The following is a 9,055-nucleotide window of genomic DNA, read 5'->3' as shown; positions in this document are numbered from 1 at the left end:
GACAAAGAAACACGGGATAATTCAGACTGCAGGGATCGCAGTCTGAATTAGTTTGTGGGGTGCAAATGTGCAATGGCCGCACTGTGTGTGCGTACCCCGGGAGCCCAGTGGGGGGAGGGGAGGGCCTGACATGTGGGGCGGACTAGCCCTGTGCTGGGAGTCACATCGCATGTTAGAGTAAATGATTGCAGAATTGCCAAATTTAGCACATCTACAATCAACTCTGAATTACCCCCACAGATGGGGGGGAGGTAAGACAGTGGCCCAGATGGTGGGGAGACAGCTGCATGGATGGGTGGACAGTGCCGTGTGGATGAGGGGGAAAAAGCAGCACAGATGTGGGAGGGGTAAGAGCAGTATAGATGGAAAGAAACAGCATGGATGAGGAAGGCAGAGCAGCATGGATGAGGGGAATACAGTCCCAACATCGGAGGAGATAAGTATTTTTACCTCCCCTTGGGGGATGGCAGCTAGGCCTAATCCTTGGGTGGGTTGGATAGGGCAACCCCCCCCCCCCAATAGTGACCCACAAAACTTACCTTCAGGATGACAGCTATATGAATAGTGTAAGAGTGGTGTGGATAGGGGGTAGATTAAGCAGCAAGTATGGGAAGGGAGACAGAGCAGTGCAGATGGGGGAAATGGTGCAGATGGGTTGAAAACACTGGCACGGATGGGTAGAAAACTGGTGCAGATGGGAGAGAAGACAGTGTGCCATGTATTGGAGGAGACAGAGTGACGTTGAAGAGGGAAACACTGAGCAGCACAGAGAGAAGGAAACGGTGGTACAGACAAGGCACAGGTGGGGAAAGGCAGATGGTACAGATAAGTTAGTACAGACTAGCACAGATGGGAGAACACAGCAGTAGGGATTGGGGAAGACAGCAGCATGGGGGTGTATAGGGAAAGCAAGTGTAGATGCATAGACAGTAGATGGGGTATTATAGTTTTAGCAATTAACCAAGATATTTTGAGGGAGCTAAATGTGTATACTAAGTGAGATGGATGTATGGAGTGAGAAGACTGTTGTAACAAGGTGGGATTGTTGTGGTAACTGAATGGGATGGTTGTGGGCACTGTGTGGGATGGGAGCACCACAAAACTGCTCAGACCTTCAGTTGCATAGACTGCATGTGTGTATTCCAATGAGCACACAAATCTGTGAATTAGCAGCTCCACCATTGTGTGAGTGACAGCAATCTCACTCTGTGAGAGTGCTGAATCTGCACTTACCCACAGGCTGTGATGGCATACCATATCTGTATTGCGCAAGGAACACGTCCATTAAGGCGTCAGCCTTAATGATCGGAATTTCATTGCTTTTTGGAGTTTGAGTGGAAGAGTTACAATAGGTTTCTGAAATTTCGATCATGTCTAAGAAGCCTTAATGGGACATGTGAAACCGTAAGTTTTTTTGTCTATGGATTATATTATGTCCATTTTGGAAAAGTGTTTTTAGGACCCAACATTGGTTAGATGCTATATGGAATATTCCTCTCAATCTTACTTATATAGCGGTTTATCCCTCTTTTACAATTTTAGCTGCATATCCTGGGTGCATCTTGAAGCAAGGGTGTACCTATAATGAGTGCAGGGTGGACAGTGCACATGGTTCCCTAGGTCCAGTTACGCCTACACTGCACATCTTGCACCCATTCATGGTACTTCCCTCTCCATCAGTGGTGAAGATATAACTGGGAATATGGTGTGGGCACCATGTTTCCGATGATGTGCGCTTAAGCGGTAGACTCTGGTGCAGTTCCAGATCCTACTCAGGAATGTGGTGGTGACAGAGGAAGGGGTGCATGGAGACTGCGCATGGACCCCCTCCTATGTTTGGCCACCCCAGGTTTTGTGTATTCTATTTGTTTTGATATAGTTAGAGTTATGTGTTTGACAGATGCATGCTTTCTTTCCTTATTTCAAGTGTCCATATTTGCAAATGTATGCCATATATGTATTGTTTCTTCATAGGGTTATGTTTTTGATGGCCTTTGATTTGGCTGCCAACAGATGGACATGACAATAATAAAATTTTTGGCAAAATGTGTTAAAGTTTTCATGGTGGCTGTGGATTAGTAGAAGGCAATGCAGCTTATTAATTAGTGAAAAGGTACCTCTGCATTTTGCCCAAATACATCTATTTATTTGCCTCAAGCACATACAGGTGAATGATCATGCTGTGTCTTGTGGGAATGCTTGACACGGGAGGGATGCGATGTGACATGTTGGGTTGGGTACGAGATACTGTCAGTGATGATGCCGGCGGTCAGAATACCAACAGTGGCATCACGACTGTCAAAATCACGACAAGTGCCCACAACTAAACTAACACTAACTCTACTCTTAACCCTCCCTTCCTGCAGCCTAACCCTACTCCACCCCCAGTAGCCTAACCCTTCCCTTCCCTTGCAGTCTAACCTTAACCCTCTCCCCGCAGCCTAACCCTAACCCTCCCCAACATACTTACGTTCGGGATTACAGTGGCAGTCCTCTGAACATTGGAATTCTGTACTTCGGGGTGCCAACTACTTTAAATATATTACTATATTTCCTCTATAAGCCCGCACCCATACTTCTGTGAAACCAGCCAATATGAGTCTGGGGACGGGCTTAGGAAGGAGAAGTGATGCTGAATGCTGCGTCCCGGGAGCAGTGGCGGCTGTGAATCTCACATTACTGTTGATGCCCAAGGTAAGGCAGCCAGCATATATATTACATACAACAATACATGTATGTTTATATGTGTTAACCAGCCCAGCCATGTAATTTGTGAGTTCCTCTGCATCACTTGGGCAGCATCTGCCACTGTGTACAGGTGATTCAGAATCTCCACTTTTAGCAGAAATGGGTCGTATTAGTGTGCTTACACACTTGTAAAATTTAGCGAGAGGATGATGTTGGAATTGCAAGCTATATAGAATTGTATATAAGTGTAGATATATCTGTTTTCAGGCAGATCTTTTGAACCAAGGATAGAGCTGCTGCAAGTGGTCACTGATAATGAAACCAAGCATATGAATAGGGATAGTGAAGATGCCTAGTAGCATGCAGCTTAGAACATAGCTGACTTGTGTTCAACTCTGTATTGACCCCTTTATATCTTATACTAGTCATGAGATTTACGGAACATGTGGATGTTTTTATTATACATGCTATTTTTATGTGTTTGAATGTTATTATTACAATATTAAGTGCTCCTATATATGTATTATACATCAAAGGTGCATAAGACAATTCTATTTAAATATAGGCCAGGCCATGACCTACACAGATGAGAAAATCATGTCAATTTTTGCAAAGCGAAAAATACATTGCAGACTTCAACTATGCAGCGAACAGCCCTGTAAGTGCTCACTCTCTGTCCTATGAATACACATATTGAATCCATTTAAAAAAAATTTTTTATTGGCAACAGATGACAGCGTTTATGGGCAACACCTAAAAGGAATCATCCAAGTGGTGACTGTGACAGCTGGTAAATCCAGTTGGAGAATGATCTAATCTGACTCTATATGTGATCGTTGTATGATTGGGCTAACTGTGCCCTCCATGATCTGGGTGTAAGGCCTGAGCTGCAGTTGGTTGGATCTTTTTAGATTTGCCCACAACAGCATTTGTGTGATCTCAGAAAAGGGCAGAGTAAAATCAGTGTGAAGACTTTACACTTTGATAACAAGGTCATACTGTACATACACTATAAGGTTATTCATGTCCTATGTATTGTTTGCTAGCTTGTGCAGTGCAAGCAGTGGTGTTCTTTTGTTCTTCTTTCCTCTGTAAGTGACTGTTCCCCATATTTTCTAACCAGATATAGACTACAAATAAGAAGCTCAAGCTAATGTCTAGGGCTAAGGATTTAGACAAATGATAGAAATTAAGCTGCTTTGTGATTGTTGCGTGTGGTATTCTTGTTTCCTTTTATATTTAAATATTGTTGGCAGCTGAAGGGATCCTAAACTAAATCTGTTGAAATATGGCATTAAGATTTTATGTATAATCCACTTTGGTCCATCCTCGTCTACAGTAAACTTAGTAGAAGTCTAAAACAATACAATCAAACCAGTGCTTTATTCTATAAAATAAAAGGTATCAGTACTTACCTAAACTCACCTCCAACCTGCTGAGAGTCCTGGTGCCAGGTCAGTGTTAACATATACCATTGCTGACTGTGGAATAACGTCCTGTTTCTTGGAGGGCAGTGTGCCAGTACTGGATACCGCTGAGTACCATCAGAAACAAGGATTGGGTCAAACTGACATCAATTTGTGTCCTCATGTAATAGCAGAGTTTGTATCCTATTTAGCTATATTTGACAGCATAAAGTACACTTTTCAAAACTGTATCGTAAATAATTAAAATATGCCAAACCATTTAAACAATTCAAATTATAATATTGACATAATTAGCCCATGTTTGCTTGAAAATTAGAATCTTATCATCCCTGGCTCTTGTTGCAAGCATATGTATCTTACCATACACACCGTATATACTTTTAGATTTAATAGTCATCCCTCACAATAGTACAAGTGCTATTTTGACATGTGTGTGTGTGTGTGTGTGTGTGTGTGTGTGTGTGTGTGTGTTCCACATTAGTTGTTTTGCCTTAAATAAAATACTTTTATTGTACCATTTCAGTGCATTTTAAATGACAGTAAAATTATGTAAATGATTTTGACACTAGAACTCATTATTTGTAGTGTTACCTTAGCCATTAGCATTGGCACTTACATTGCGTTGTATTTTTCAAAACACAATTGTTGTGTTTTTTTATGTTTTATAGAAACATTACCTACATTTCACATGTATCTTGTGGTCTTTCTAGCATTAACAATGCAAGTTCAATGCTAGTAGGTTTGTGGTCTCATGAGGTGAGGGGGTCATTTACTAACAGCTTTTTCAAACATCCAACTGTACTTCTCTCCACCTCTGTGTACACTCCTCCCCACCCCAAGACTGACTGACTGACTAATTGAACTGGCATTCAATACATTCAAAATACAATTGAATTTGGAAACAGCATACATTTAATGAAGAACATGTTCTAGAGCACTAATATAAATGCATGAAAGCAACCACGTGTTGGTATAGCTTTATAATGTGCACTAATAATTGAATGCAAACGCAGTTGGAAAAAAAATGTTTACCTATATTTAGTGTAGCACTGTGTATAATCATGTCTATAATTCTTGTTTCCAAGTAGCAAATAACTTAAAACATGCCTAGAAAATACATAGGTAGTAAATCAATCATTAGCTTTAGCAGATGTTTGCCTGTAAGCTATAAATTATTTTTGTTTGAGAAAAGACATTGTGAGAAACGATGTGCGCATGTGCACGTCAATCAGAACTACAGTATACGCGCATAGTCAATATCATGGTACTCATACGCATGATGCCTGATTACTACTCATAGGTAGAACTAAAACACTGACGTTACTGAAACATTAAAAAGAAACAAGAAAAAACAAAATAAGATGATGATGATGATGATGATGATGATGATGATGATAATAATACGAGCCTATATATTGTATTAGAGTCAAGGGGGTAAATTTACTAAAGGTAGATTTTAATACAAAATCAATTATAAGTAACCTTTAGTAAATGAACCCCATAATCAGTATATTTAAAAAAAAAATGCAATAAAAAAATACAAATTCAATTGTTCATGACAATGATAAGCTACACCTGGTAAAAATCTGGGAAGCACTTTACAGACTAAAACGTGAAAAGAAATCTGGCCATGGTTTCGTAAATCTATGAAAGTCAGTTACTGACTGAGCGTGTTCATAAACTGCACACAAAAAATCTGCAGTCAGTAAAAAGTCAGTAAGTGAAACTTACTTGACACATTTTACACACATCCTGCTTTAGAGTATTAGACACAGCCTATTTACTGAAGGCATTTTCCTCCCCTGACTGAGCACTGGAAGCCAACCTGCTGTATACAGTATGTACAATTTTCACATTTTCTGCCAATCTCCTCCTAAAAGATTTACATGAATTTATCATCCCGTGGCCAGCTTTATATAGCTAGTAAGATAGATAGATAGATAGATAGATAGATAGATAGATAGATAGATAGATAGATAGATAGATAGATGTGTGTGTGTGTGTGTGTGTGTGTGTGTGTGTGTCTATATATATATATATATATATATATACATACATACATATAGTATACATATATAAATATATACATACACACATATATATATACATATAGTATACATATATAAATATATACATACACACATATATATTTTTATACACACACACACACACACACACACACACACACACACACACACACACACACACACACACACACACACACACACACACACAGCAGATTTCCCTTTGCTATCCCGCAAGGTTCTCTTTTCGTCTTACTTGGTTCATTTTATATGTATAAATAAGCCCGTATTTTAAATGCTTTAAATAAATATATATTAAGGGTGTGTACATAGTGAAATGTTTGACATTTTCAATAGGTCGGTTTTGGTTTTGAAGGCAGGTTACTTACAATTAAAAAATATATTTGTATTCAATAGTTATGTGTTTTTATCATTTTAGTGTGCGCAGCCCATCCATCTGGCCTGTATGATCACCGCGGGACTTTTCTGGATAGCAATATTAACACTTAAAACCCTTAACTCGTGCGAATACATTAAAGCAGAGTATACTGTAGTTACACAATGCAAACACTACAATGTAGTTAACTAACTTAAAACCAAACCAAAGAAATCACCATCATCATCATCATCATCATCATCATCATCATCATCAACAACAACACCAAAAAATAATAATACATTTACAATTAACATCAACAGCTAATTTGGTGGCTTTATAATAACTTTAAATTATACTCAAACTTATAAATACATACTGTGTTTTTGGGCTGTCACCCTCAGAAGACATCACTCATTGCATTCTTCCTAGTAAAGCCAGTTACCATGTGATATATGATTGCTTTAGCCACTATTTCTTTGTTTAGTGCTGCAGTAAACAATCCATCATTTTACAGCAGAAAGATACAGTGGAAGGAAGCAGCGGGGCTGGGGGAAAGCAAATCGCTAGGATTACAGCATGTTATGCATTCACTGTTTGTCTCTTTCCCTTTTGCAAATAGGCTTCAGTTTGCAACATGTGACATTTATGCTGTCTAGTTAACTGTGAGAAAATTGTTTGCCCTTCTATTATATCCACTGCAGCTTAAAGGTTAGTAAGCACGGCAATAAAAATGGAGAGGTAAAATTAGCTACATGAAAATGTAAAAGGAAAGATAATGGAATGGGTAAGAAAGGGGCTGTATAATGGGGCTGCCTAATACTAATGATTTGTAAATGTTTTTTCCCTCTGAATTAGTGTGGCCGCATGACTGCAGAAAGGCGCTCATCTAATAAAATGCCCTTTGACTAGAAGCTCTTTCTCTTGTCTTTCTTTCTGATTCATTATGTATGGAAGATACACAAAATCGAATATCCGTAGACTATGTCATCTTTTGTTAAACTCTGCAACAGTGAAAAAAGTAATTCTGCAGTTCTGCAGGGTCTGCGGATTCAGAGGCTCGTATTAATGAGCAAATGATGGGTAAAGCAGGTGGAAAATATGCTTTGTTATGGGGTAAAATCTTGAAACCTTCAATATTTTAAGAACATTAATTAACCTAGGGGACAGCTCAGTGCAAAACACTGAGATGATTATAATTATTAGTGTACAATATAATTACATATATACATTACTGAATTTCAAAAAGCATTATTCCAAAAATGTCCAGCTATCAGCCAGTGATTATGTTACTGCCCTGTCAGTCACTTTATGTTACTGTCCTGTCAGTCACTTTATGTTACTGTCCTGTCAGTCACTTTATGTCACTGTCCTGTTAGTCACTTTATGTTGCAGTTTAATCTATAAGACTTTAAAATCTGTTCTAGCATTATTCTGCTCGTAGAAGGATATACAAGTTGACAGCTTTGTAAATGGGTCGATCAGATCTTAAAATGAAATAAATACACTCAATAAAATGTGATGAATATTAAAGTATATTCTGCTACAATCTGGAATATGTGCAGCATTGTTTAACCCCCTCCAGTCTGGAAACACCAGTACAGTCTTTGTACTTGAGCGCAGGACAGCGTTGTCAGGCTAGTGCTTACATTTCAGAATGGCATTTAAATCTATTATCCTTCAGTGTTCACGGCATCAGCTGCACAACAAGAAGCAAATGCAGAAGGATTGTTGGGGAAGATCAGTCAGGATGAGAGAGTCTTTGAGGAGCTTGAAGAAGGACAACTCCTGGAACAGTTGTCAGGACAGAAACAAGACAAGCTTAATTTAAGCAGGCACCAGAAAAAACACTGAGAGAAGGAAGGAATCAGAAATATGGGGAAGAAAGTGATAAACAGAGAAGGGAGATCTTGTGAAGCTCAGGTCCTATTGAATCAAAATATCAAACGTGAGGCTGCTTGTTGTGAGAGTCTTTGAAGATGGTATTGTCACTGGCTCATCTGAAGATACATCTCACCATAGCAGCGCCGCACTGTCACAATACAGCCTGTCCTGTGATCACTCCTCCAAACCTTCAGAGACTTGCAAATTATTTTCCTCCTGTCACACTTTCCTGTCAATGAAAAGTTACTGCTCATATAAAGACTACTTCGTTTTATAGTGATCTTAGACGAAATAAGAACTGTATGTAGGGTAGAGACTGGGTCAATGGTGATCTAAGTACAGGGATTGTTTCATAATTTCTATAATACCAACTGTAGAGTCGCACAAAGTCACTTTTTGTGTGTGCAAATGAATCAAGCACAGATCACACAAATATACTGTATGTATAAAAGTATCCTTGCTGGGAGCTTTATATATCAAATAGACACATCAAAAGCAGCGGTTGGCACGTCATCTAGATTAACTGCAGGTTATAATCACACACACACACACACACACACACACACACACACACACACACACACACACACACACACACACACACACACACACACACACACACACACACACACACACTCACACACACACTTCCATAT

The sequence above is a fragment of the Pseudophryne corroboree genome, chromosome 4 (assembly GCF_028390025.1).
Source record: "Pseudophryne corroboree isolate aPseCor3 chromosome 4, aPseCor3.hap2, whole genome shotgun sequence".
Classification (NCBI taxonomy): domain Eukaryota; kingdom Metazoa; phylum Chordata; class Amphibia; order Anura; family Myobatrachidae; genus Pseudophryne; species Pseudophryne corroboree.
The sequence above is the reverse complement of the archived record's forward strand: the minus strand, read 5'-3'. Positions refer to the sequence as shown.